The sequence below is a fragment of the Sturnus vulgaris genome, chromosome 1, assembly GCF_052056855.1.
Source record: "Sturnus vulgaris isolate bStuVul1 chromosome 1, bStuVul1.hap1, whole genome shotgun sequence".
NCBI classification, from domain to species: Eukaryota; Metazoa; Chordata; class Aves; order Passeriformes; family Sturnidae; genus Sturnus; species Sturnus vulgaris.
In genome coordinates this window covers 126,138,501-126,166,320 of record NC_142243.1, presented here as the reverse complement: position 1 = coordinate 126,166,320, position 27,820 = coordinate 126,138,501, and the positions used below count along the sequence as shown (strand labels likewise).

General features: G+C 34.4%; 1 long non-coding RNA gene across 1 annotated transcript in view; it reads left to right on the top strand.

The window, feature by feature from the left end:
- LOC148225504 (uncharacterized) overlaps positions 1 to 25,915 on the top strand; it is a 39,405-nt gene extending 13,490 nt beyond the window's left edge. Inside the window, exon 3 of the long non-coding RNA XR_015807774.1 lies at positions 24,900 to 25,915. This is a non-coding gene — a long non-coding RNA (uncharacterized LOC148225504). The remainder of the gene's footprint in view (positions 1 to 24,899) is intronic.
- The last annotated feature ends 1,905 nt before the right edge of the window (positions 25,916 to 27,820 follow it).

The following is a 27,820-nucleotide window of genomic DNA, read 5'->3' as shown; positions in this document are numbered from 1 at the left end:
CCTGTATTTATTTTCAAAAAATGTTTGATTTGCACAAGCTGTTGCCAAACAATTCCAAACTTTGCATAATTGTATCATACATTATTGCCTTTACTCCAACACTCAGTCAGTCATATTTTCGTTTTTCTCTTCACATGTCCAAACTCAAAATCAAATCTGTTTAGAATATGGAAGTTCCACCTTCATGTTCTATATCTGTTTTTTTCGTATGCTAGCAAAACATTTAGTTAATAGAGATATTGACTTTACACATTTCAGTTAAATCTAGATTACTTTAATCATTCTCCCATTATTTTTCTGTCTGATTTGGTGGTGCAAAATCTTCTCAACATGTCATTTGAACAGCACATTTTTGTTCTTGTCATTTTATGTTACAGAATTCCTCATAGATATTAATAATTTAGATCATTTAGCATATGAAGAATTCTATTTTTAGTTTTATTTTATTATCTTGATATATTTTACTAGTATTTTCCTGAGAAAAAGATTAAGTTCCATCTTCATTTCTCTCGGAAAGAGCATCACTCTTTCTTCTCATTCTCTTTGTAAGATGGTACATTTGTAACAATGACTATTTCCTGGTTTTGATTTTCATTCAGCAAAGTGGTACACAGTATAAGAGCTACCCTTAATGAAATAGGATTTTCTTAACAATATCTAAGTTATTCAATAATTATTCAATGGTTTAGTTATATTATTATAGAGAAACAGGCAATATCTTATGTGTGTTAACAGTTCTTAACATATGAGGTATATTTTTAAACTCTAATATAGCTCAGTTTGAAACCAGACTTTGAAATTTAGTCAAGGTATTTACCCAAGGAAAATCTATCCAAGTAAAGCTACCTTATAAGCTCTAAAAATAATTATTTCTCTTCTCTGACTTAAATTCCCCATGTTAACATGATGCAAAAGTGATAACTAAATTCAATGGAGCTCACAGGAGTTTCAATATAGCATCAGGACTATCTTTATTAAAATTGTATAGTAGCTGTCAGAATGCCAAAGCAGCTACATTTTGCTCAAAATTTTTGTGTGATATTTTACGTAACTTAATGGATTCCCTCTCTCAATAGACACAATTTGCTGGCACTTGAACACATGCTTGAATCAACATAATAAGCAAATAAGATTTTGGAGCCTATCATCAGAAATCATCTCATTTCAAGATGACTATCAAATTCCAGATCTAGTTTACTGATATAAACTATGCAAAAAGAAAAAAAAAAACCACCAAAACAGTAGTCCAAGGTTCTCAAAATTTGTGAAATCTGTGGCTCTGCCTGTTGTAAGTGGTCTTTTCCCAGCTCACATCTGGGCATGTCTGTTTTTCACACATCCTTAATCTTAAATGTGGCATTCAAAAAGATGCCCTGGTCCTTTCCACTGTAGGTCCTATCCCAGGAAAGCATCTGCCTATTTCACCATGTGCAAGTGTACTTCAACCTGTTTAGAGTTCCTCTTCTGTTTATAATCATGCAAGTATCTTGGAAGTGTTATTGAACACTGAGACTATGGAGAGTTTTATATGTGGTACCATTCGTTAACTCCAGTTCCTTCTCTCTGCTCCATATCAAGGATGTAGGATCTTCATGAGTACTTAAAAGCATTAGTTCAAGATGGGTCAAGCTGAGGTGGATTTTTTCAGCACTTTTTCAAACTGTCCTGTCATCTGCAAATCAACGAGCATGCTGAAACAGTAATCTGAGGTCCAGAGTAGGTTTTATTGCACTCCAGGCTAACCTAATAGGGGATAGTTGTATTTTAGCCCCTAGTAATACATGTCAAAATAATTGGCATCTCATATATCCCTATCTGTTTGAGGGAAGACTTTGAACAATGTGAATGTGAAACATCAGGACATGTCCATTGGGACCTAACTACATAGTAGAAACAGACTAGATCTAGCTTTGCCTCCTCCTCTTGTCCAGTTTTCCAGTCCCCTCCTCTGAAGTTTCTATGATAGTCCAGATGTCCATTGTCTTGGTCACCTGTCTGGAGCAACTTGAGAACAAGCAAGAGAAAATTATGTAGGGCAACATTACACAATGGTGTGGTGATCGTAATGTTTTAATTTATATATGATTATACTTTGATAAAGGACTATATCAATAAGTCTTTCTCTCCTGGAATCCAAACCCATCATTAAGTGTTAACAAAGATATCCTGAAACAGCTTCCTAGATTGGGTTTTAAATAGGGCTTTTTTAATAAAAAGGCCTCACATTTAACCAAGGAAAGGTTGCAAAGGTTCAGAAAGGCATTTGCATATCACACATTTCACACATAAAGCAAGAGAATTCTCTACAAAATTTTGAGTACTTGTTTTCTAGATCTAAATGTATGTTTTAAAAGTAGAAGTGCTAATAGTCTCACCACATCTGTAGGCAATATTCATCCATATACCTTGCTTCAGAAGGAAAAGATTCTTCTTGAGCTCATTGAAAATCTAGGAATCCTGAATATGCGGCTGTTATTTAGACAATGTAACTGGTCTGAGCACCCATGATCTTATTCTGAAGCGTCCTGAAGAAGGCAGGAAGCGAGTTATCCATTGCTAAAGGCACATGCCTGTGAATTAGGCATTAAATTGGTAAAATTAAGAACTGTGGTATGTAAATCGATGAATGATGCATGCAGTACTCTTTGCTGCCTGTGGTTACCACTCTGGCAATTATTTGTCCTCTCAAGTGCCTATGAACCTATAGAAGCTCAGTGTCCAGATTCCAATGAGCAAAAAGATAGGTATCTTATCAGAGATTATCAAAGGCAAGCTTCATATCAGAAAATTCTTTTAGTCCTATTGGTTATCCAAGGTCTTGAGGATAATAATTTCTTGTGGATAAAAATCACTTTGTCTAAGAGGCGTCATGACCTAAGAAAGAATAGGGAGCACTATGAGTAGGATGCTTTGTGCTGTCATGTAGCTACTGAAGACTGAAAAACAACTATGCAGCAAAAGCAGAAATGATACAGAGGGATTAAAGGCATTTATATCAGTAAAAATACAGCACTAGTGGGTAGTGAACAAGAAAAGGAAGGGAGGTTGTAAGGCATTATTAGTGACAACCAACAAGAGTGCTACTAGAGCAATGATGAAATTATATGCTAGAGTGAAGCATAGAGGCACTTGGAGGATATGGAAATCGCAGCTTTGCACCTTCATAAAGGGTACTGCAGAAGGCAGAAGAGATCTAAAGCATACAGATCAGGAAATAACATTTTAAGGATTTTGGCTTATTCAGACCAGATCCGGTATGACTATTCAAGACAGCATTGGATAGAGCAAAAGGTCTCACAAGCCTATTAGCAATGTCTCCAGACATGCAGTTTTCTAACAATGTTACACATTCAAGAAGAAAGCTTGTTTTCTGGGAAGAAAAGTTTATTAAATCAAGTTCTGACCTTTTGAAGCTTACAGAGGCACAGTTCTCCACTTAAACACACACACAAGCAACATCTCTTGCACATGGCTCTATCATCTTCAGTCCCAAATTATACAATGCCGAATTCTTAAACAGACAGCTATCACCAAGTAGGACTGTTAAAAGTCAACACTAGAACTATTATGTACACAGCAAGTGTACTCATAAGTACATTTTGTAGTGTCAAGTTATTGCATAAACTTTACCTGGGCACTCAATTTATTCACATTTTCCTATGTGATTCTCAAGTGAGCCATAACCATAAAGGTCAGATTAGAGACCTCGAACACTTCAGCTAATGGAAATAATTTTTATGAAGAAATACATTGTTGTATTTTATAAGGTGCAACCCGAAGAGGGAAAACACTGTCACTGTATTATTCAATGACTTGTGAATGGGCCCAAGACGGTAGCAGCATTTCCAAGACGGGTAGGCAAGCTTGTTTAGGACACCTACAGGGACCCAGCCTGGGATTCTGGAGTTAAATCGTCAAGTCATCACTCATGGCAGAATAAGAATTGGAAATTACTACTGAGGCACTTACAAATCCATAGGCTTCTGTGCAGCATCTGAAAACTACCAATAAAGATACTTGCATAAACATTCTTTAAGGCAGTACAGAATTTTGCCCACTTAATCTGAAGTGTGGGTCAGCACACACTTTAGATTTGTCATCATAAGGGCTTCAGTTCCTTTTTCTCTTGGGGTCCATTCAACCTTATGGGAATTAAGTCTCCAAACAAAATGGATAGAAGGCCCCTTCTTTCATAAGAAAGTTTAAGAAATAAACTTTAAAGAAACATTTCAGTTCAGTTACCCAGGCAAGTAGATTTGAATGCTAAAGGATGTCTACGACCCTTCAAATTTTGTGAGAAAAAATACTCCTTAGATACAAGAAATGTGGGAGTTATATACTGCATGCTTTTGATACATTACACTAGAAATCTAGACCTAGAAACTAATTTTTATGTGTGCTATTATTTTTTAGATGTTAATGCTGTTGCATAAGTTTCTAATTTCATTTTAAAGTAATAAGAATGCCATCAGAGCAAAATACTTTACATTTTGAATTATTGCTTGCAAATTTGGTTAAACCATAGATTTTCTACAACTGGAGGTAAGAACATATTAGAATTATGTTATTACTGGAGGTAGTAACATATTAGAATTAAGTTTCTTTGTAGTTCTTTGCAGTCACCAGTAACATTTCTTAGTTTTAAACAATCTTAAAATTTTATATAAAACATTATAAAATTTTAATTTGTTGGTAGTCTATTAAAAAATTAAACTTCACAAAGAAGCCAAGCTCATCTAACTTAAACAACTAATTCCTGCCTTCTTACTTGTGAATAGCATAAAATTATTTCAAAGATCAGCATGTTTTGACCATCACCTCTGTTATCCTGTCTGAGAATCTATACAACCATTACTGATCATTTACATTCTTGACGAAATTATAATAACAGAAAAAAAAAAATTATCTTTTCCAGGTGTAGTCATTTCACCTAATTCATGCATTTATGTTTTCTGTACAATCAATAGAAAATAAAAACTCATTCAGAAATTGACCTAGAGATTACAAAAATAGAATCTTGTGCTGCTCTTCTGGAGATGGCTCTCTCCATCAGCATTGTATAGAACTTTTGAAGACTTCATAGCACAGATATCCAAGTTAAAGGTCTACAGGAAATATTGTCAACATGCCTATGCGAACACGTCCACATGCACAAATTGAGATTGAAATTGCTTCTTACCATCAGTGAATCAGAATCAGCATAAGATTTGTGATGTTCTACACTTTTTCTTTATTTCTTTAAGGCAGTTCTTCTAGCCCAACACTCCAATTCAGAATTATCTTCACATCATGCTGCATGATATGCCAAATCATTTATGTATTTCCATATTTTTGTAGAAAAATCTACTGACTATATGAATATAATATTTTATATGGTTTTGTATATGCCCTATGGTTTTCAATGCACTAAGCCACTAAAGTGTCTAATAACACCTTCGTCTAAATAAGTCACTTGAATCTAGCTGCTTAAACCAAAAGTAGAATTTAGTCCTTGATGCCTAAATGATGGTTTCTTTGCTTTCTTGACTGTAGCACCATGTGACAAGCCAAAGTACTCCAACTAGTACTCATTTTGTAACTCATCACAATATTTACACATTCCTTCCTTATACATGATTATCCTAAAATGGATGTGTTGAGTACTGCTTACCAGTCTTACTCTCTCGCTTTAGAGTATGGTCCAGATTTACAGTCACTATGGTCTAGCTGAAAAACAGGGAAAAAAATTGAGCCTGAAATACACTCTTAAGGAAGCCTTGAGGTCTGTACACACAGCTGTCTGTGCAGACTTAGCTGCATATCAGTTAAATGCAAGAGTTCACAGGTAACTTTATAAGATAAGAGCTTATGAGACAAGTGTATTTGCAATTCGTTAAAACTGGTTTTACAGCTTTTTTTTGTATATACTGGAGAAATCAAAATAAGGAATGGAAGAGCAGGAAAGATGAAAAAGACGGATTATAAACACCACATAATCAGCCCCAGCAAGTTCCATAACACATAGGTGCTCCCACTACAAAAATTATTCAAAGACCACATCCTTAAAAAGAAAAATCTTTCAAAATATGAAGATGGGCTATTTCTGATTAGTCTTGTTCATATTACTATAATTTCTCCACCATAATCTTAAGAGAGAGTGTGAGAAGATATAAATACAGAAGAGTGATTATTTATACCAGTAAACGTGCAAATAGCAAACACATTATCATCTATGACAAACCCAAACAAAACAGGAGAAACGTAGTTTTGTTCAGGTACATCAAAAATGGGTTTGCAACACACTCAACTATTCTGACAGTTTTCCCGAAATTTCTTAACTTTACAATTTAATATCTTTTTTAGTATCAAATGCTGCCTTTCTCCTCATCTAAACACACATGAAATTCCATTCCAAAAATATTCCTGGTTTTATTCCTTTTTAGGAGCTTAACACCATCTGAAGGCTAAGATGCCAAACAATTAGAGGGTGCAAAATTGGTCTGGAAAATTTTCTTGGCAATGGATGAAATTTGATAAAGGTACTAAGGTCCAACTATAGGCTCAGTGTACAGAGAAAACCCAAAAGGGAGAGTCTACAGTCCATCCAGAGATTGCAAATGTGCTGAAATACATATCCTTGCTGCCATAATGTATTGTGGGAACAGGCATTGTGATTTCATCATCTCTACAACTCAAAAAAAAAAAAAATTATATGCTATATATGTTCAAAACTGCTTTGAATAGTGCTTAGAATGAGAATCCACTTTGGCTTTATATCCTGACCCAACACTGCAAACACCCTATTCCAGTTTTCTTAAAATGTCACTGCGTGCAGAAAATGAATCAACACTCTTCACAGCGAGTCAACCTCCAGCCTCCACAGAACCAGAAGTTCAGCGATAAACACAGAAATTTATTGAGTTAATTTAAAATAATTGTGTAATTAGATGAAAACTACTCAATTAAGCCTCCCAAAAATGAAAGTAGTTTTGTGCACAGTTTGTATATGACTGAATTGGGATTCACTGGGGATTTATCTCAGGTGATATATAAGAGGTCAGATTAGATGATCTATTGAACCTTCTGGCCTTAAATGGTATGAAACAATGAAACAATTTTTATTATATCCAGCCTTGTATGCCTCTCTCTAACTGCAATGCTATAAATTATTAAATATAATAAAAATTTCTAAGCACTTCACTGTTACTTTTTTTTAAAGAAAACAAATAAACTCGGTTTTCATATTAGTGAATAAACTGTCTCTATAAGTTACAGCTAGTATAAAAAGAAATGATCGAAATTGTTATAATTTAAAACATAGTTGAAAAATATTTTTTAAAATATTTTAGACTTAGTTTTATGTGACTTAAACTCATTTTTGCTTTAAAAGGTAAAAGTTTACATTTATTCACTCAAAAATTATATGTTGACATTTTGTTCAGAATTAATCAATATTTTAACTGAAGATGTACTATAGCCAGCCTACATTCTGAATGCTTACCAAGGTTTCTTATGTACACCAAATAATTCTAACATTTTAACAACTCTTTGAACATTCTTCTTTTGCAATAATAAAAAACATCCTAACAGGAATGATGAAATAGCCCTATTATATTGCCTCAACTGCTTACTCCTGACTACTGTCTATTTCAGTAGTTTACAGTTATACAATGAAAATAATTTATACTGAAAATGTATATGTCTAGATTTATATCTGGAAATCAGCTTGAGAGTAGATAACTGTTTGGTTTTTTTTCTTTGGCGTTTTAGTGGGAAGAATTTAAAGGGAGACTTCCAGGAACATTTTTCAATGTATGCAGGTGTGAGTTCGGTTTACCATTGCCAAAGGGGCCTTGAATATGTTTTTGAAGAAATTAATTTGGAGAGTTGGATTAGTATATTTGTATAGCTTAAACCCAGAAAGAACCATTAAAATTATCTTAAAATTAGTCTGATATGAGATCTATGATGATCTTTCAGTTTTCACCCAAACTGTATTTGAGATCAAAAATCTAGGTTAAATTGTGACTTCAGTTTTGCTACAGTAATATTTTAAAATAAACTTCGCATATCTCTAATTCTTGGCTATTTTGCTTCAGTTTACAGGTATTTTCTCCTTCTTATGCATTTACTCTAGATTAAGGTTTATAAACACACCTTCAAGTGTTTTTAAAGCATTATGACATATTTTCCCTGGGTTTTTTTCCCAGAAATTAAGTAAATTTAATGCTTTATTTATTCCCTCAAAAACATTCTCTCCTACTCTAACAACATATTAAGATACTTTCCCCTACCCTATAATTTTAAATTACAGGCATTTCCCTGAGATAATGTATTTTATATCTTTCTTAACATGATTGTATACATAAGGAAATATCTTACCTACTTCCTGCTGCCCTACTTTTACATTCCTGGGATTACATGAGGCCACATCTGATGTTCATGAGAGTGATGCACATTCCTGTTGAACTGTAGTTCATGGAATTCACTCTCATCTGTGATGATGAAGATGATCAGTAAAAGTGAAATGGGTCATAACTCTTCTGTTGGCAAGAAAAGAAATGGGGGAAAACAATGGAAGCTCCTGGTGACTTTTTAGAATTTTTATAAGATTGTTGCTTACCCATTGAGCAAATGGACAGTAACTGAATTTTGCCCCATATAATTCAATCTTAATGATCAACTGTCTCCAGTTTAGTTTCTCCTTTTCTGCTTTAATTATCTGTTGCAGCCCCTATACACATATGAATAACACAAAATCAACAGAGACAACATTTACTGACCATGTTTTAGCAATCAAAGTCCAGTACTAATCTCTGTCCTCTGTCAAGGAAAATGCATAAATCCAGAGCCTTTCATTATTTTATCCTTGGAAAATGTTTTGTTTTTTTTTTTTTTTCCTAGGTAAATATTAATCACTAAAACATTAGCTTTTTAAAAACTGAGGTTGAACTCAATTTGAAAAAAAAAAATTTACCTTTACAGTATTGGTAAAACATGTCCCTAAACCCTAATTTTTTGTCTTCAATGTTGTGTTGTTCCTATGTGGTTTAATGTTCTGGTGAACAGCAGCAGGTACTTTGATGTCTCCAATTATTGAACCATTAAAAAAGGAAAAAGTTCATAGCTCCTACTAAACTGCACTTGGATTAAGACTGAGTTGTACGTATAATTTCACTGGAGGATATTTTTTCATATTGCAGTAAAAGTTTTCTTCCATTTTAGTATACTAATGAATGATAGTTGCTATCAATATCGCTAGGGTATATTGGAGAAAAGTTTTAACAATTTAAGTTATTCTGTCACCAGAGGAAATTCTATAAAGAGATCATCACAAAACATGAATGAAGAGTGAACTTCATGTTGTGTTCCTAATTGCTTGAGGCTATGTTATATGTTATGTTATACAGGAGTGTGGTTATGTTGGACACTCATTTCCTGAAACCTTCTGAGTAAATAATAAACATTTTGATATTAAGAAAGTTGCTCAAAATATTCTTATGAACAGATGTAATTCATTATAGAAATACAAATACACCTGCTTTAGATTTGGTGGAATAAACCATGCTCATTAATGTCTTTCTATCCCACATACATTCATTAGAACAGAAGAAACAGCAGAAGAATTTAAAGGAGGGATAACTTTATGAAGCACTCAGCACAAAGGGAAATTTCCCAAATGTACGTTTTTATTTAGACTACAACAGTGAATGGCCTCTTTCTTCTAGCTGGTTTTGGCTGGGATAGAATTCATATTATTCATGGTAGTGTGTGGCATTATTTTGGATTTGTGGACATAAGGATATCCCACACCATATGGTGTCATGCTCAGCATAGAAACTGAGGGAAGAAGAAGGAAAGAGGGATATTCAGAGTGATAGTTTATGACTTACCAAGTTACTGCTAGGCAGGTTGGAGCCCTGCCTTCCTAGAGATGGCTGGGCACCTACTCACCCATGGGAGGCAGGGAATGAATTCCTCAGGGCTTTTTGCTTCTGGTGAGGGCTTTTGCTTTGCCTATAAAAGTGTCCTTATGTCAACTCATGAGTTATATCACTTTTATTCTTCTGATTTTCTCCCTGATCCTCTGGGTGAGTGGCTATGTTGTGCATAGCTGCTGGCTGGAGTTAAGCCATGGTCCTGCTTATTGATTATGCCCACATTCTCAAGTAGAACTGTGGACTTGAATAAGAACTTCTTCCAACAGAAGGCAGATAAACACTTTACAACTTTAAAAATGGTCTAGTGGCAGAAATGAGCAGTGTCCCCTTTTGGTTAGTTAAAAACTGCATTTGTATGCAAACAATTCAAATGTTTTGTCTGATAAAATGAAAACTTTCACAGGTAGGCACTTCATATGCATGTGGTTTTAGTTTCTTTGCACATAATAGGTAGAAAGGCACTGATTTTGCTGACTTGTCATCTTCATTGTCACAAAATGATGATTTCAGCCTCGCCTGAAATCTATTAGGAAATAAATGTGGGTAAAGAATAAGAACAGAGCCACATGAAGTCTGCGAAATATGAATCCCAAGGGTGGCCATGTCCTTTCATTCAAGCAATAATAATTAAAAGCATTTGATGCATTACACAAGATTTCTTAATTAATAAAGTGAAAGTTGTTTGTAATTTGCTATACTAGAAAACACAGTACATGGCAATATACAATAGAATGTACACTAATATTGGCATGAAGTTGCAGGCTCACACTGTTGGTACAAATTCTGGCATGTTTTATAAGCCTGATCTGTACACAAAAGGCATGTATAACGAGTAACTTTTGCATGTTATAAAGGGTGTGAAAATTCTCAACATCCTGATAATTAGAAACAGTGTTAGAGGTTACCAGTAGTTGATTGTCTGATGTGAGCATTGAAAGACACTGTGCTAACAGTGATATCTAGCCACAGATCTAGTTCATTGAACACAATAATCAGACAAATAAAAAAATATTTTCTCAGAAAACTTTTTTTCATTTCTTTCACTGGACCTTGTAAAAGAGATTTAACGGGGACTATCATCCTCTGAGCACTCACTCAAACATGGCTTAGTAAGGCAACAATCTTCCTATTGTGTGGTCAGCATGCCTCACCATCAGTAAGGTACTAGGCACAGATATGTATACAGATACAAATGTTTTGATCTACGAAAGAGTAATCATGAGGCATTTGATACAAACAAAAAACAGCCAAACAAAAAACCCCAGACAACTAAAAGAATTACTCTCTCTGCCATGTGTACAAGTCACTACATATTAAGTTGCATTTATGTGATCTCTGAGAATTACCTTTTAGGATTGTACTCTACTCTATCCTTTGTTAAAACTCAAGAGAAAATGCCGATCCCACTGTGCAGTTTGTATGATCTGGAGGAAAAAGTTAAAAAGCTAATTATACCTATCTGCATAGACATAAGATGTTCAGCAACGGTTAAGTCTTATGTTTTTAGTGCTGAATTAAGAAATTGCAAATGCTAGCCACAGGTCTTTGATATTTCCAAGACAATGGGCACAATACATGAAACTTAGGTAGTTTGTCCTCAGAGCTATTGGATTTGATAATCCTCGCTCATAACAAGGCAATACTCCCAAGTGGAAAATCTTCTTCATGGAGATTTGTTTTCCTCTACATTGTATAATGACCTGACACAAATGAAACAGCAACATTTACTTTAGGATTATAGGGCAGTGTGAACTTTATATTTTATAAAGCAAATGAAATTTGTCATCAGACTTTAGTTGCTTACAAATTTTACAAACCCTTAAATGTAATACAAAAAATAAATGAAGGCAGAGAACCATCTTCTATGTCCCACTGTTAAGTGTAGAAATATCTTATTCTGTCAATGTGATTTCATAGCAGGATGAAAAATGTCAAAAGTGGGGATGACAAATCAGTCTAGTGAGGAAAAATGACTCTCAGACAAGAGATGTCATTTGTCATGATTGCCATTTGACTGCACTTTCTCCTGTCTTCTCTTTCAGATGAATGTTACTTTGCCATTAATTTAAAATTATCTTAAATCAAAGATGGGTTGAACATGAAAAGCAAAGGTACTCGTCTCTTGAAGTTTTGCAATATGCAGAAACCTATTCAAATGTAAACTTACTGAAAACTGACATACACATTATAAAAAGGTTATCATCATGAATTGTTAACTTAGAAAATATCATAGTTCTCTAGTTCAAAAGTCCATTTTTCCTAAATACAGGCAACAGCATGGCTTTTGTTCGAAACTGACACAGCTGAGCACAGCACTCTGAGCCACTGCATAATACGGGTGGTAATTAAGCCACAGCTTCAAGGTTGCATGGGCACAAGACAATTCAGCCTAATGAAGTATCGATTGGCTGCAGTCGAGGTAAAACAAGTTGACATTCATTTAGAGGTAGCAATGCGAATATACCACAAAGCCACCAAAGAAGCAAGGGAAAAAAACAATGAAACTGAATTTTAATCTTGCAAACACAATTAAGATTCTTATTTACAGCATGTTGCTATCACTTAAACTACAGCTAATTGCATACTTACTGCCCTGACATCAGATTCTTAAATCAGCAGAAATTATATTCATAGGCTCTTGGCAAAAAGCACATGAAGTTCAGTGTTTCAATTAGAACCTGTCCTAACACTTCAAAAATCCAACTGCAAAAAAAATACTTAGAGTCCACTTTAGTTTTCACTTTATTCAGACAACTGAGTTTATTTTAAATGCTGTGATAAACTCCTCTGTAACACAGGTTACCTAACTACTACGGACAATAGTTTTACCCCCTAATTAAATAATTGCAAGTAGATAATTTCTATTGCAACATTATGCAAATATTCAATATAGTTTTTAATTTTATTTCTTTTTCTGTCTTTATAAAATCATAGCCTTGACCATATTTGTCTCATAAACATCTATATATATAAAACTACAATATGCATAAAATGCATATAGCAGTGTATAAATGTACATCTTTAAACTTACTTTTGTAATCATTTTGTTCCTAATTGTTAAGTGTTCTCAAAAGCCACAGGACGAATGTAAAATTTTTGACATTGGTATCAGAAAAAAATCCAGCAAAACAGGAAATTATTTTTTACTCCTAGTACAAAAACTTCAGGAGATTTAGAATGTGGATACAAATATCAGTGTTAATTTTTTTTTCTGTATAATATCACATTTAACTTAAAATTTATAAAATTTTACTTATTTACTTTGAGATTGAAATTAATAAGTAGTTTAACAAATCCAATAAAATATGTCTAAGAGAAGAATATTAACTAAAAAGAGAACTCAAAAAGTAAAAATAATTGAATGCTTTCCAAATTGTACTACTGGTTACGAAGGTTTCTCAGGAATTTCTTTGAATGTGATTTGTTGACTTCTAGTTTAAATAATTCATCAGCATCCTTTTTCCTGAATTGTTAGCATAAACCAAAATATGGCCAAAGAAGCCTGTAACTGTACTCTATCATTTGTGACTAAATGCTTACATTTTGCAAACAAATACTCAGAAATTGCAGCAAATGTATTATGTTATGCCATTCTAACAAAATCCTCCTTATAAAGCTGAAATGTGAATGTATTATGAGTTTTTGTCTTCCAAAAGTGCAAACAATTTACAGCTTGCACCAATCACTTTCATTTTCTCATGAAAAATACCCCCAAATGACTGAGAAAGTGCTAATGTGTCTAATTGCATTATAGACCCCTCCGGCAGACATACATTTCTTTAAAAAGTAACTCATTAAATCACTGATTGCCAGATGTTGGGATTCACATCAATTGCCCTACTTATGTACTGAATTGAGGCAGTCTGAGCACTGAAATAAACATAAACTATTTCAGTAATTAAAGTATTACTCTGAAAATTCAGAAAACTGAGATCTGACTACATTTACTTTATGTAAATGTTTACAGGCAAAATATTTTCATCATCACTTGTAAACTGATTCTCAGTGCCTATTAAGAGATTTTTGGAATTTAAAATAACAAACAGAAAATGAAAAGCTATTAAAAAAAATAATTTCCCCAGTTTAAAATACTTGCAAAACAATTGTATTATTGGTTGGACTCTGTGGTTATTGTCTACCTTATCAACTATCCTCATCTCATGTGGAAATCATAAAATAGTAAAATCGTAAAAGAAATTTCATATGTCATTGTAGATATCCTACAGGATATTCAAAACTAAAAAGGTGACAATTTTAGTTTCTCTGGGTGGAAATGTCTGTGGTCTCTTGAACCCAGGTCAGCACATGCATAACATGAGAAGAAATACTACTCCAGAGCTGATATACTACTTGCCTATAAAATTTCCCCCTTCTGCTGGGTTAAAGTCTCTAACCACATCCCCCATTATCTGTGAGGTCTACGGTGTAGATGGAAGTGGCAGATAGAATTTCTAGCCACTAGTACTTTTGTTAAAAGTAAATATTTATCTTGGCAAGGACTCTTCTGGGCCCACATCTCAATTGTGAAGTAATAATGAGAAGAATTCAACCCAGTATCAGTGCAATGGGGATTCCTGAGGCAGAAATGTTCAGTCTAGCAGTCTTCAATCCCTTTTCCCAAATGACTGCAGAAAGAATCTCTGTCCACTGGAGATAAGCATTTTGGAATTAATGGCCATTTACAAATGCTTTCCTTTTGGCAGGCTACCTCTCAGATCACTAGTGAAGATGCTGTGCCCCAGTAAATGGATTAGGGAAAAGCACAGATTACTTTTGAGAGAACTCATCAGCCTAGTTGCTCTAAGTGGTCTGGATAGACTGTACACTCTACCTGAAGAAATGAGGCATATTCAGGTAATATCTGAAGGCCTACAACTGTTCTTCTGAAGAATTTAGTTCTTTTTCAGAAGACAAGTTCTCTCTTCATATTGAAAACCCAAATTCTTTACTGGTCTTTCAGAATATGCTGTAAATAGTGTCTGCAATTGCTCTACTCTTAAACAGAATTTCTTTTAAGCGTTCAAGTCAATGCTAGAAACTTCATTTTAGTCAACAGTTCACATTTACATGTCTTCAAAATTATTAAAAGGTAACTTAAAATAATAACAAAAAATGGTATCATCATTGCCTACTTCAACAGTAAAAAGAAAAAAAAAGAAGACTGATGATGCATCCAAAGTGAAAACAAAAGCATATGATAATAATTCAGATGTTTATTTCCATAACTCTTATTACAACTTTTCATGTCATCAAAATTCTAATAATTTTTTATTTGTTATTTAAATATATTTATTTTCAAATACAAGGGAAATCAGTTAATTTTGAAGAAAATTTAAACTTTCTCTAGTGAAAAAACAAGTTCTCATAGTATGCTTGCACTGGTGCTATCTTGTGTTACAGTATTTCTTATTCACGAAATGAAGATGAAAAGATGTAGCAGTAAATGTGCCAGCTAATTTCCTGAATTTCATCAAAATAATTAGAAAAATTTCCCAGGAAATTTATAGTTGCCCTCCATATAAGTGTCTACTCACAAAATCTTTATGCTTTTTTCTACCTTCTGATTTCAACACCAGGATTATAGCATTTAACATAAAACCACCACAATCTCATAATAAAATGCAATTATTTAAAAAGCATGATGTCATTTAGGAAAAGATATTAGCTCTGCATATACACAGAATTTTTGGGCAATAAGGTATACCTCATCTGAAAATTGAAAATAAACACTCAAAAATTGTTAATTGTACATATAATTTTCTTATATACTTTTAAATTATCTTTTCTATATCAATAGTACTCAGTAATAAAACTACCTCCTAAAATATTTTCATAAATATAATACTTTAAAAAAAGAAACATATTTGTATGTTTCATCAGGAACTGTCACGATGGGACAAGGATTAATGGGTACAAGTTGAAAGAGGGCAAGGTTGGGTTAGATATCAGACAGAAATTCTTTACAGTGCATGCTGTGAGGCACAGGAACAGGCTGCCCAGGGAGGCTGTGGATGCCTCAGCCCCAGCAGTGCTCAAGAAAAATTTGGCTAAGGCCTGGAGCAACCTGGTCCAGTGGAAGGTGTCCCTGTCCATGGCAAGGGGTTGGGAATAGGCAATCTTTAAGGTGCATTCCAACCTTTTAACATTCTGTGATTCCATGATTCCATGATAAGATTATTCCATTCTAGCTCATCTTTGAAAGGTTCTAAGCCTATTATGCACACTTTTATCTTTTAAATGCCTTTGAGAGGTAACGTGCACAGCAGTTTAGGACCAGAGCCAGGAGTAAATTTTCAACCTGCACAGTTCTAAGCATATGCTTTATGCATTTGACCACACTGAAAATAATTTTACACTTCTATTTTCTAGTCACTCCCAAGAGAAAAGAAAGACAGACAAGAGAAAAAAAAAAAAACAAACAAAAAAATTGCAGGTTTTGAAAGACGGAGTTTTATCTATGCCTTTTTCAAGTTCTATAAGCTAAACTCTAGTGAAGACATTGTTTTGTCAATAAAAAAGAAAAACTCAAAACTGCAAGGTGTCAATCTGTCTAGTACCATAGATATAATCCAGGGATAGTACCTTTTACTTCTTTTTAAATATTTTTTGTAGCCTGCATGGCAAAAATGAGAAGAATATCTGCAAGAAAATGCTTTAAGTAAAGGTTAAAAGTGATATAGTGTCTCAAAGATCTAATAATAAGATAAATGTATTTTACCAGGAGGTCATCAATTCAGATTCCACAAAAAAATCAGCAATGCTTTGACTTTTAAAAAATGTCATTCCAGTTCGTATTAGAGTAATGACTAATTTAGGAGGATGAAAGTCACTGTTTAAATCAGTCTGTCACTATACTTAACAACTTTGAACCTAAAGTTTTAGAGAATCAAACAGGCCCACACCAGACTTTTCACTACAAGGGATGCCCTTTTTTTTTCCACCAAAGCAGATAAACATGAGATTCATGTTGAAAGACATATGCATGTGTTTAAAATTAAAAATTCATTGACTTCTAACTAGAAAAATTCTTCTATAAACATATTATGTTTGGCCCCTACTCCCACACTACTCAAAAACTAAGGCAGAAGTATATGCCTCAGAAGACAATGGAACTGTGAAGAACTTTCCTATCACAGATGCCAAGTCTCTGCTATGGCACTAAATATGCTCTATTTTCATTTGCATAAATTCAAGAAGTTTTATCTGAAAACTGATTAGTTTTCTGATCTCTTCGCTTAACAGAATGTTCCAGATCTCCATTCTTCAGATGGATAGAGAATGTGTTCTAATTTTTAACAAAAATCTAATTATGATAATATATATATATATTTATGACCATTTGTTCTCTATGCACAAAACTGTACTTTAAATTTTTCATTCCATGGGCCCAGCTTCATTCATACAAAGTTAGCATTGCCACAATCTCATCACAATGTCAAGTGAAGACTATGGAGATTACATTATGATGTCAAAATGCAATTGCAAGGAATTTTTATTACTATCTATGGTCACCACATTTGCAATATCAAATCATGATGAAAAGTGTTTCAATGTTTCTCTGGAGATGAAATTATAATGTCAAGCTGATGACACAATGAGGTCAGTACAAATCTTCATAGACCCAATCACAATGTTCATTGCAATGGGAAATATATGGAGACTGTCATATAAAGACTATAGAAAAACAAAGTGGACAAAAACTACCAGAACTCCAGCAAGCTTTAAGAACTGTAAAGTTGGAAAATACTTTGAAAATTATCCTCTCAAAAATTTTCCCTACTCTTTCTCCATCACAACTTTTCTTCCGTTTTTTTCCCTAGTGTCATCACTGCACTAGGCTTTTCTGGATTCTATGTCCACGATTCCAAGATATTTTGGCTGTTCCTGACCTTTTCCAGTCCTTGTTTTACATAGCTCCCATTGAGTTTGCCCCTGCTCAGCCCCTGAACTATACTACAATTCTTCATCTGCTATTATTGAAATTTCACTGTAGTATTTCCTTCATTTTTTTCCTAAGTATTTTGATTCTTTTCCTGACCACATTAAGACTAGCAACAGCAAAATGCTCCTCACACAGGGTTTGAAGCCTGCTTCTCACTGAACTGTCTATTGATGCCTAGTTTTGTTACTTTTTTCAGTCTTGACGGGTTTTTTTCTGTCTTTACCACAGAAAAAGTACTGTCTGTTCCACTCATCTCCTGAATTACTGTCTGATTTTGTATCATCTTTTCCAAATTTTCAAGTTCAAATGTTTTCTGTACTCTTTCTTAGCACATGAATTTACCTCAAATAGTTTTATTAAGTCTGATTATTTCCTTCATTTCTCTTTTTACAGTTCATATGTTACAAACAGCATTCATGCCTCCTGTGTATGCAGACCAGGTTTCAGTGCAAATTTCTTTTATAAACTCTCTCTCTGATAATTACCCAGGGGAAAAGTAATACATAAAAGAAAATGTGAAATTTTGCTTGGCAATAGAGTGTTATATGTCTGAAATATGCTACCTTCATTTGGATGAACTTCAGTTTGTAGGCTAGGGTTTGAATCCTCTTTCTATATTTGTACAGATTAATGCTAAGCAAATAATAACTGCAATATGATAAAGCTATTTCCAATTAAAAAAATAAAATCTTAAATTCAAAACTTTTGATAATCTTTATCTTAGTCAATTTCTATCTCTAAATCCTTAGGAGGTTTTTCCTTTATTTGAATTATCATGGTAGCATTTAAGTTCAACTAATAGAATAGAATCCATATTACATGAAGGTAAAAACAAGTGTCCTATCATCACTAGTATTATGTTTTGAAAATGCATTTGCCAGGAACACACCATGATATTCTAAAAAATCTAAGGACCATAAAATGCACTGACATCACTGATTGATGACTCCAGTGCCAACACAGAAGTAGATCAGTACAGACTATACTCTGGTGATATTTTTAGGGCATATTCATCTTCATTCTTTTCACACATTTTAATCCTTCTCTTATTTGAGTGTCCTCTTCTAAATTAAAAGGTATTTAAAATCAAAATATTGTTACAGTTTTCTAAATCAAGAGTGTACAAAGACTTAACATTTTTCCACTTGTTTAAAGCTGGTATTCATCAGGACAGCATGAATAACAATATTATCTGCACTGAAGCAGATTATTCTCACTTCTTCTTAAATAATAAATTATATTGATGTGATTTATCCAGAACAAGTGCCATAAATATTTTAACCTAATGCTAATACCAATCAACTGGAATGTTTAATGCAAACGTAAAAGAATATATTTATCATAATTTCCTTATTTTAGAATTTATCTCCTTCATTTTTCCAGCACCAGAATTTGCATGACCTTTATCTCATAAAGACAATGATAGAATAGCATTGTAGGTTCTTTTCTACCAAGCCCACAGTCTGCTCATTGGCTTTAGGTTAGTAAAGTTTTTCCTTCTTTGATGTTTAATCTCCTTTTCCCCGGTTTAAAAAATTGAATAATTTTACTGAGCTAATGTAAGTTTTTAATTTCTCTGTTACCATTCTGGATTAGATATATTAAATTTGTAAGATGTATGTTTTAAAAGCGTTTCGAGTCTGCTTTTGTTTTCAATATCTTTTCAGTGTAAGAAGAAAAAGTCATACTTGATTATTAATCCAGCAATAGATATAATGTCTCATACTCTTTTTGGAAAAAAAAAATAGATAAAAAAGAGGAAAAAGCAAAAATCTCAATAGTAATGAAAAGGAAGTAAAGCACATGTTTCAGTAATGGAGAGCTGACACTGACAAGTTTTTTCACACACTTGACACATGACTAAAGATAGACAAAGGCAAGAAGGATTGGGCATAAATAAAGTAGGAGTGTATAAATCAAAAGTGATTGTCAACATATTTTAAAAGGAGGATAGGTTTTATTAATACTTAGTATTTTTGTAGAAATTTACCAAATAACCTTGATATATGTTCAAATATCTTAGATACATGTGGATGCAGAAATTGATATATTGTACAGAAAAGTGAGTAGGAGTAAAAAATAACTAAACTAGACTTCAAACCCTAGCATTCCATGAGTTCATAGGCTGTGAATATTCTAACCTCCTTTCCTCATGTACTGCACACTGAGAAGCAGAGGGTGATTGAGGACACATGGAATTTTGCATCCACTGCTTTAATACAATGCTATTTTACTTTTATCCAATCATCAGTGTAGCAAATTACCACTTCTCTCTTCATCAAAGCAGCATGGAAATAGGTGTGAGGTCCTGTAGAGTCCTCTTTACACAGGAGTTCTGATCTATGATGAAAGGAGAGATGCACACATATAATATGATAGTATTGTAATTGTGAAAATGGAGAATTTTGGTTTAAAACATCTTGTAAAAGAAAAAAAATACTTTATTTATTACTGTCAAATGTGAAGCTTAAAGTCATTGCATTAACACATGTTCTAATGTTGCTCAAGATTACTACTATGTTTAGATTCTTGTGTACAAGATTAACATAGCAGGGATGTTTAAGACAATGGCTAAAGTACAAACCAGGAAAACTATTGTCCATTATGGACCTTAAAAATATGGGTTGTATGCACTGAATTGCTTGTATGGCCCTTATATGGGATACCTTTGGCAAACAGTCTGGTTATCAATATTTGTTAACATAGAGTGTGCACATGGTGTCCACATGGCTTGAATATGCAAATTTTTCTAGAGTGTATCTGCCCAAAACTGATAGATTGAGGAGCATCACGAAAATCAGCCAGATGAAGCAATAATCAGAGATCACAGAATCATAAAATATCATCAAAGTCCAACTTCTGGCCCTGCACAGGACAACCCCAGGAATCACTCAATGTGCCAGAATATTGTCCAAACATTTCTTGAACTGTGTCAGGCTTGGTGCTATAACCAATTCCCTGGAGAGCCTGTTCCAGTGTGCAACCACACTTTGGGTGAAGAACTTTTTTCTAATATCCAACCTAAACCTCCCCTTCCACAACTGCAGACCATTCCCTTGGGTCCTGTCGCTCGTCACTAGAGAAAATGGATCAGTGCCCGCACCTCCTCCTCCCCACAAAGAAGTTGTAGACTGCAGTGAGGTCTCCCCTCAGTCTCCTCCAGGCTGAACAGACCAAGTGATCTCAGCTGCTTCTCATATGGCTTCTTCTCAAGGCCCTTCACCGTCTTAATAGCCCTACTTTGGACACTCTCTAATAGCTTTACATCCTTATTGCGTTGTGGCACCCAACACTGCACACAATATTCAAGGTGAGGCCACCCCAGTGCAGAGCAGAGCAGAGCAGGATAATCCCCTCCCTTGCCTGGCTGATGCCCCTGAGGACAGGGTTGACCCTCCTGGCTGCCAGGGCACTGCTGACTCAGATTCAACTTGAACAAAACCTCCAGGTCAGCTCTAAATGATGTTGGGAGCAAAGGACTGGACCTTAAAGGAAGTGTAAACTGAGCTTGAAAACCTGTGACAGTGGAGAGAGGTAGTGGAGGTGAGAGCAGAAGGCAGAAGCCTGCCAGAAATGGTCCCATGCCCTCTGCCGTGGGTGCTTCCAGCAACTGTGTGCAGCTCACTCACAGCTGCCATAGGTTCACCCTGGGGACCTGCACCCTGAGTGAATGGGGGCTGTCACCTCTGGGGTAAGGAATGACAGCACAAAGCTCAAGAAAAGGATGCTTGGGGCTCTTGCACAAGCAGGCTTTTGGAGGTGGGGTCCCTCAGGTTGAGATGAAAGGGATCTGCCCCCTCCAAAACTTACAGCAATGGGTGCATGTTTCTGTTTGTGTGTGCATGAGTTAATCCAATATTAGAAGTTCTTGGGATAAGTTATAGAAGGGTGTTTCAAAATTTCCAGGTCTTTCCATTTATTGACTTTTTCTAAGTATCTAAGTAGCACAATTTGTTCATTATTGTACCAGTATTAACTCTCAATACATAGTTCATTGATGCCTAGTTAATTATATGTGATTAATAAATTAAAAGAACACTTCCGTTTTGATTTGATTTAAACTACAAATTTTTTCCCTGCAGCAGCAAGTCTCCACTTTCATCTGAAAAAATATTAATGAATAAACTACAATTTTTTTTGTAATTTCTAGACTTTTAAACACTCCTGTGATAAAAATAGGGGGGAAAAGAGAAAGAAAATTAAAAGAAAGAAGAAAATACTGCTATGTTTTCTATTATTTTTCCTTGATTATGACATGTTCTGGCTAATTCAGAAAAAAAAAAGACACACAAATAGAGCAGCACTGAATGTTTATAATCTCTCTAAGGTTAGCAATGTTTGGTGAATCCATATGAAGTACCAACTAACTTTGTAATTCTGTTACACATTTGTATTAATGCATACTGAAAAGACTTTGCTTATCGGAGCAGCAACAACATCCCTACAAGCAATAGCTAATAATGCACCTTGGGGCATAGACTGATGCTAAGAATATGGTATTCATTTTTAGACACTTTCAGGAAAATAGAAATTTTAGACAAACCAGTACTTCTTTCTGTAACAAGATACTTCATACTAAAGTGTGCAGAAATTATCAAATAACCCGCATCTAGAAGATTCTCAGCAATAAAAAATGTAAATATCATTAGTGTTTAGCTGTGAAATACTGTCGCAATGAAACCTATTCACATTTCCTTTTATTTAGAGAAAACTGTGGTCCATAGATTCTTGCTTCTAAACATTACTAAAGATCTCATGACAGCAGTCTTGTATCTTTCAATGAAGTGAAAACTGCGGGGAAAAAAAAGTAGAGAACTATAGATGAATATTTACAAAACACAGAAGGAAAATTCAAATGAGAATTGCCATCCACAAATATAAGCTTATCCTGGGTTTCACCAGTAAGATGATAGAAATGGTTCATGTTACTTTGGAAGACCCACTCTTTGTGTCCATTCACAGTTAATATGCTAATACTTTCCCCTAAAGACTTGGATTTCCCCATAGTTTGACAGGGCATCAGTCAGAACACATGTAGATACAATGGTAAATGTTATAAAATTCTTAACAAGGGTAGATAGGCAGAAATTCAAAATATAATGTAGGTCAGATCTTTCCACTTGTTTCAGCTATGATTTGAAGAAGGGAATTAAATTCCCATATCTCACTGACTTTCACTGGGATTTGGGAACCAGAAAGTCTTTAAAAACCCTAGCTCTTATTGACAATTCTCACAGTCACTTTGAGAACCATCCTCTTGTGTGTCAGGTGCACTTTAACTGGATTTGAAGGCAGTTACTCCTCCCCTCACTGGACTCACAGATACTCCTTTGTAAGCTGTAATGTGGGCTCTTCAATACATTTAGTTCTATGAATAATTAATGTGTCTCCTGCTCTCACCACTTGATTTCCAGTTATTTGCGTTGCATGCAGTATGCTGAGCCAGTTTCATAGCTCCTAGACTAAAATGCAGGTTTGCAATCTCATAAAGTGCAATGGTATATGAAAAATAAGAGTTAAAAAAAAAAAAAGAGCTGTAAACCTGTCGCACATTTTTTAAAAATACTAAAAGTAAAATCTCCAAGAAAGAAAACATAGGTGTTTATGGAAGAAGAAATAGAAGATTCTATGCAAAAAATTCAGTGAACATCAGAGAGGATTTTTTGTTCGATGTTTTATTTTGTTTGATTTTGAGGGAGTGTTTTTTGACTTTGTTTTTTTCTAGTTCTATTTAAAAAATGAAGAAACATTTGAAATATCATCTTTTGGTTGGTTTTAATTAATTTGCTAAGCATAACTTGGACAGAGTTTATAAAAGCAAACGTCATTCAAGCTAGTCACCACTCTTCATGGGTGACTGAATAAAAATGAGTTTTTCAAGAGCTAACCAAAAGTACTGCCTCAGTGAATCTTTATGTACTTACATCTGGACCTAGAAGAAAAAATCAGTCAGATGTCCTTCTAAGACAAAGTGGATCAATCTCATTGCTTCTATAAGATATAAGATGAATTTGAACAGACTGGATAATTTCCAGAAGCAGTTATATCATAGCAGATATAATAAAAAAAGAGTAGCTGCAAGAAAACAGACTAGATTGAAAATAGAATGCAAAACCTCTAGGCCATTTTGGAAGCAAGGAGGAGAGCCCAGGAAATTTTTATTATTGAGGTATTGAATTAAAATAATAGTTAAAACTCTTAACAGATGTCGACATATTATGTAAGTTTTCATTTATTGATTTTAGAAATATGTCTTCACCTTTATGGAAGCAGCTATTTAAAGAAAATCCTTTTCTGTGAGTTACGTGACAAAAATTGTAGTTTAATTTATTAATTACAGTTTAACTGATGAACGTCAGTGAATTTAAAAACATTTGTACAAAGAAGAGAAGGAATATCTACTTCTTTTACTAGAGCAATGTAAATCTGGAGTAGTTTCGGTGTTTTCACTGAGTTTTAATTCACATTTTAATTTTTTGTTTTATTTTTCTGCACCTTTTGTACCGGAGACTTAAAATTAAATAATAACAAATTAACATCTAGTTAATGTCTCGATCCTAACACTAAACAAAAAAAATTACTTACTAAATGCAGAATTCATCAAAACAGAATTAGAAAATTGCATCAGAAAAAAATGCATTGCATTTTATTATTTGCAAGACAATTTTCAAAATTCTTTAGCATGGTATTCTTATTTACGTTTTTTTCTTCAGGGGGGAATTTCAGCACTCATTTCTTCTTGATTCTTAAGCATCATTCAGTTTGCTTTCTCCAAAAGCTGAGCAGAAAAAAAAGCCTTGATCAGGGATTGCGATCTTTTCCTTTCAACTTAAAGCCTGAGAAGCTTGACCTTTTTGCTGTTCACTCATTTAAATTTCCAGGTTCATACCTCAGAGATATATGGGGAGTTTGTAGTTCTGCAGGTGGGTGGAAGTGATATGTCCATCTCAAGAGCAGAAAGAAGGGTAGAGAAAAGGGTGTACAATAACTTTTCTTCTCTACAAGACCTGACGTCTTTGATTCTCTCCTCTTTGCAGCATCTCAATCTGTTTGGGCAAGACAGTGCAAAGCAGCAATAACCCTCAGAGTGTTCATAAAACAAAACTCCAGCCCATCCTCCTGTCTCCACAAGTGACCCACAGCCCCTGGTTGCTGCAGTAAAGATATAGCCATTCTCTTCCAGAATATTTTCACAAGCTCAAGAGACATGCAGCATAGAAAATCTCAACATGTTGTCTCTCTCTAGGATAATTTTTAGGTCTATCAAGTAACTAAACGCTGGAACGACATCCATAACAGATTTATCAGAAAGGATTCAGCTGCTTGGATACAGTCCACCTTTATGTGACGTGCTGATTACGTAAAAAAAAATATAAATGGCTTTCAGTCAACAATATGATTACATTTAGTCTGAAATATAGGAAAAGCATTCCATATACATATAAATGGATTAAAACTCAGAATGTACAATAGATTTTAAACCTCAAGTGTAAACTTGTAGACAAGTACACTATATGTCCTTTTTTTGAAAACTTATTATATGCTTCCTAGTCTACTCTCAGTTCTATAAATATATGTATCAATAATAAATGTATGTGCAAATAAAATTGCTTTATACAAATGATACTTAGCTTCTTTTTTTGTTGGATGCTTGTAAATATAAGATGAAATCCAGACTTCTCTAAGCCAAAGAATGTTTTAGAGATAAGACAAAATACTCTCTAGTTTCATTATGAAGCATAATATAATCCTAACACAGCACTGTAGATGTCAACTGAGCTTCTCATGAGAGCAGAGGGTGCAGAAGTCATTACGTACTTTGTTTAAAACCTCCTGTAAAAGTAATGAGGATTTATGTTTGGAATGTTCTTGTCAAAACACAAAGTTCAGACTGATTCTGTGTAATACACTGTGAAAAATCAGCAGATTTACAGGAAAGAATGGGATGTTACCCCTGCAGCCCAGCATGGGCTGACACCTCTTGCTGCGCTTACCCGCAGTGTCTGCGCCCTTCCAAGGGCTGGGCGGCTGCAGAATGTGGGATGATGGACCTGGGAGGAGCTGGGGACTGCTCTGGGCCAGCCAGGAAGGATTCCAATAGCCCTGCACAGAAATGAGCACCTTGGTGGGTGCCAGAGCTGGGATGGAGCCCATGGTCCCCTCAGGAGAGGTGTGCAGGAGTGGGATGAGGTGTGCATGCCCTGCCTCACCAGAGTGGTTTTCATCAGCTGTGCACAACAAGAATATGAGGGCAATTAACTCAGAGAGGGGGAGAATGTATGAGTTTGACACATTGTTTGTATTCTCGCTTTCCCTAATACCCAAGCCAACGATCAAAAGTTTGCTTTTATTGGCAACGAGCTGCATACAATTTTCTGACTCACAAATTTCTTCACTTTTTTTTTTTTTGCCTGGGACAAGTTTTTTGCTGGTTTACAAGGTCTACCACACTCCTTTTCCATACATTCGCTGCAGTGCTGGTGTGCAGTAGCTCTTTGAAACACATATTTGTTTGAAATGGGCCATAGAGGTGAAAGTTATTTCACTTAATGAACAACCAAAGAAATAGGATATTTTTGGATTTATTGTCTGTCAATTATATTGTTTCCTCTCTCATTAGTATTTTCCTCTTTAACTTCTCTAAGAAATTAATACCAGCCTAAATGGTACCAGCCTTAAAATTAAATTTAAAATATTCCATCTTTATTTTTTCACTCATCTAGAGTTATTCATATCACAGTAGCAATACAGAGATGCTTCAAGTATTACCATGTTGGAAACACTACTTAATTTTTCCTTAAAAAAAATTCCTGCTTATTTCTGTAATATTAATGTATACCATTTTTTATTCTGTAATAGGAGATACATATTTTAAAAATTAAATCTTCACTTTAAAAGCAAAACAAAGCATTTTCTGTAATTTTTTACTTTAATGTATTAAGTTTTATATACTCAGTCATTAATCAGAAAGAAAGTTTACACAAATAGCAGGACCAATACAATCAATCCAATACAAAAAGGAAAAACTTCATTATCTCCCTAAGAATGCACAGAAATCTTAGGAAAATGCAATTGACTTAAATCTTTAGCTTTTGTACTGCCATTATCAATACATACTATAAATAGAAAGAAGGGGCAACAATTTCTCAGAAAGTCTGCTGTCAGGAAGACCACAGCTAGGAGTTTTCCCAGCTGATCTGCCTGAATGCTTCTTCCTAATACAGAAGTAAACATTGCAACAACTTGGAAGAGATATGAATGATAGGAGAAATATCGTTTTGATTTTTTATTGTAGGGTTCTGCTTAGCTGAGGCATCTCTACCTCCTTTAGCAACAAAAATTATTGCCAGTCGTGTATTATAGTAGAAAAGTGACATTATTTTCTTGAGATATGGGTAATTATTACTAAGTCAAATATCTGAATTATAAACAAAGACAAAGAGCCCAAAAGCTATACACTTGATTTGGGTTTAAATAGCTGACCATATTTTTTAAAACATGTGGTGTCATCTCTGTTGTCTTCTCATGGAAAGGAAAGAGACCAAGTGATCAATTGCAACAGTTTTCATTCCTTCAGTATCTTTGCATACAGTCCAGAAAATTCTCCAGGAGAAAACTGGCATTATACAGAGCTGCAAGAAATAATTTGGAGGAATTGATAACAACTCTTGTCTATTCTTGATTAAAGACTATTTCTCTTCTGTTTAGTCTTTGAAGGTTTTATTATAATACTGGCATAGATCCCCAGTCTAGAGTGTTGGATCTTCTGCTGGCATTGGTATCAAGTCTCATTCATGGAGGTTTCCCACTGGGAAAAATAAAACCCAAATAATACATTAATGCTGTTCATGTGGGACTGTGTTCTGACACTAGTGGATGATGTTAAAACCAAGATGATGCTAAAACCATCTCTGAATGCAAGTCACAGAACAGGACTGCAAAACTGAAACATTGAAAC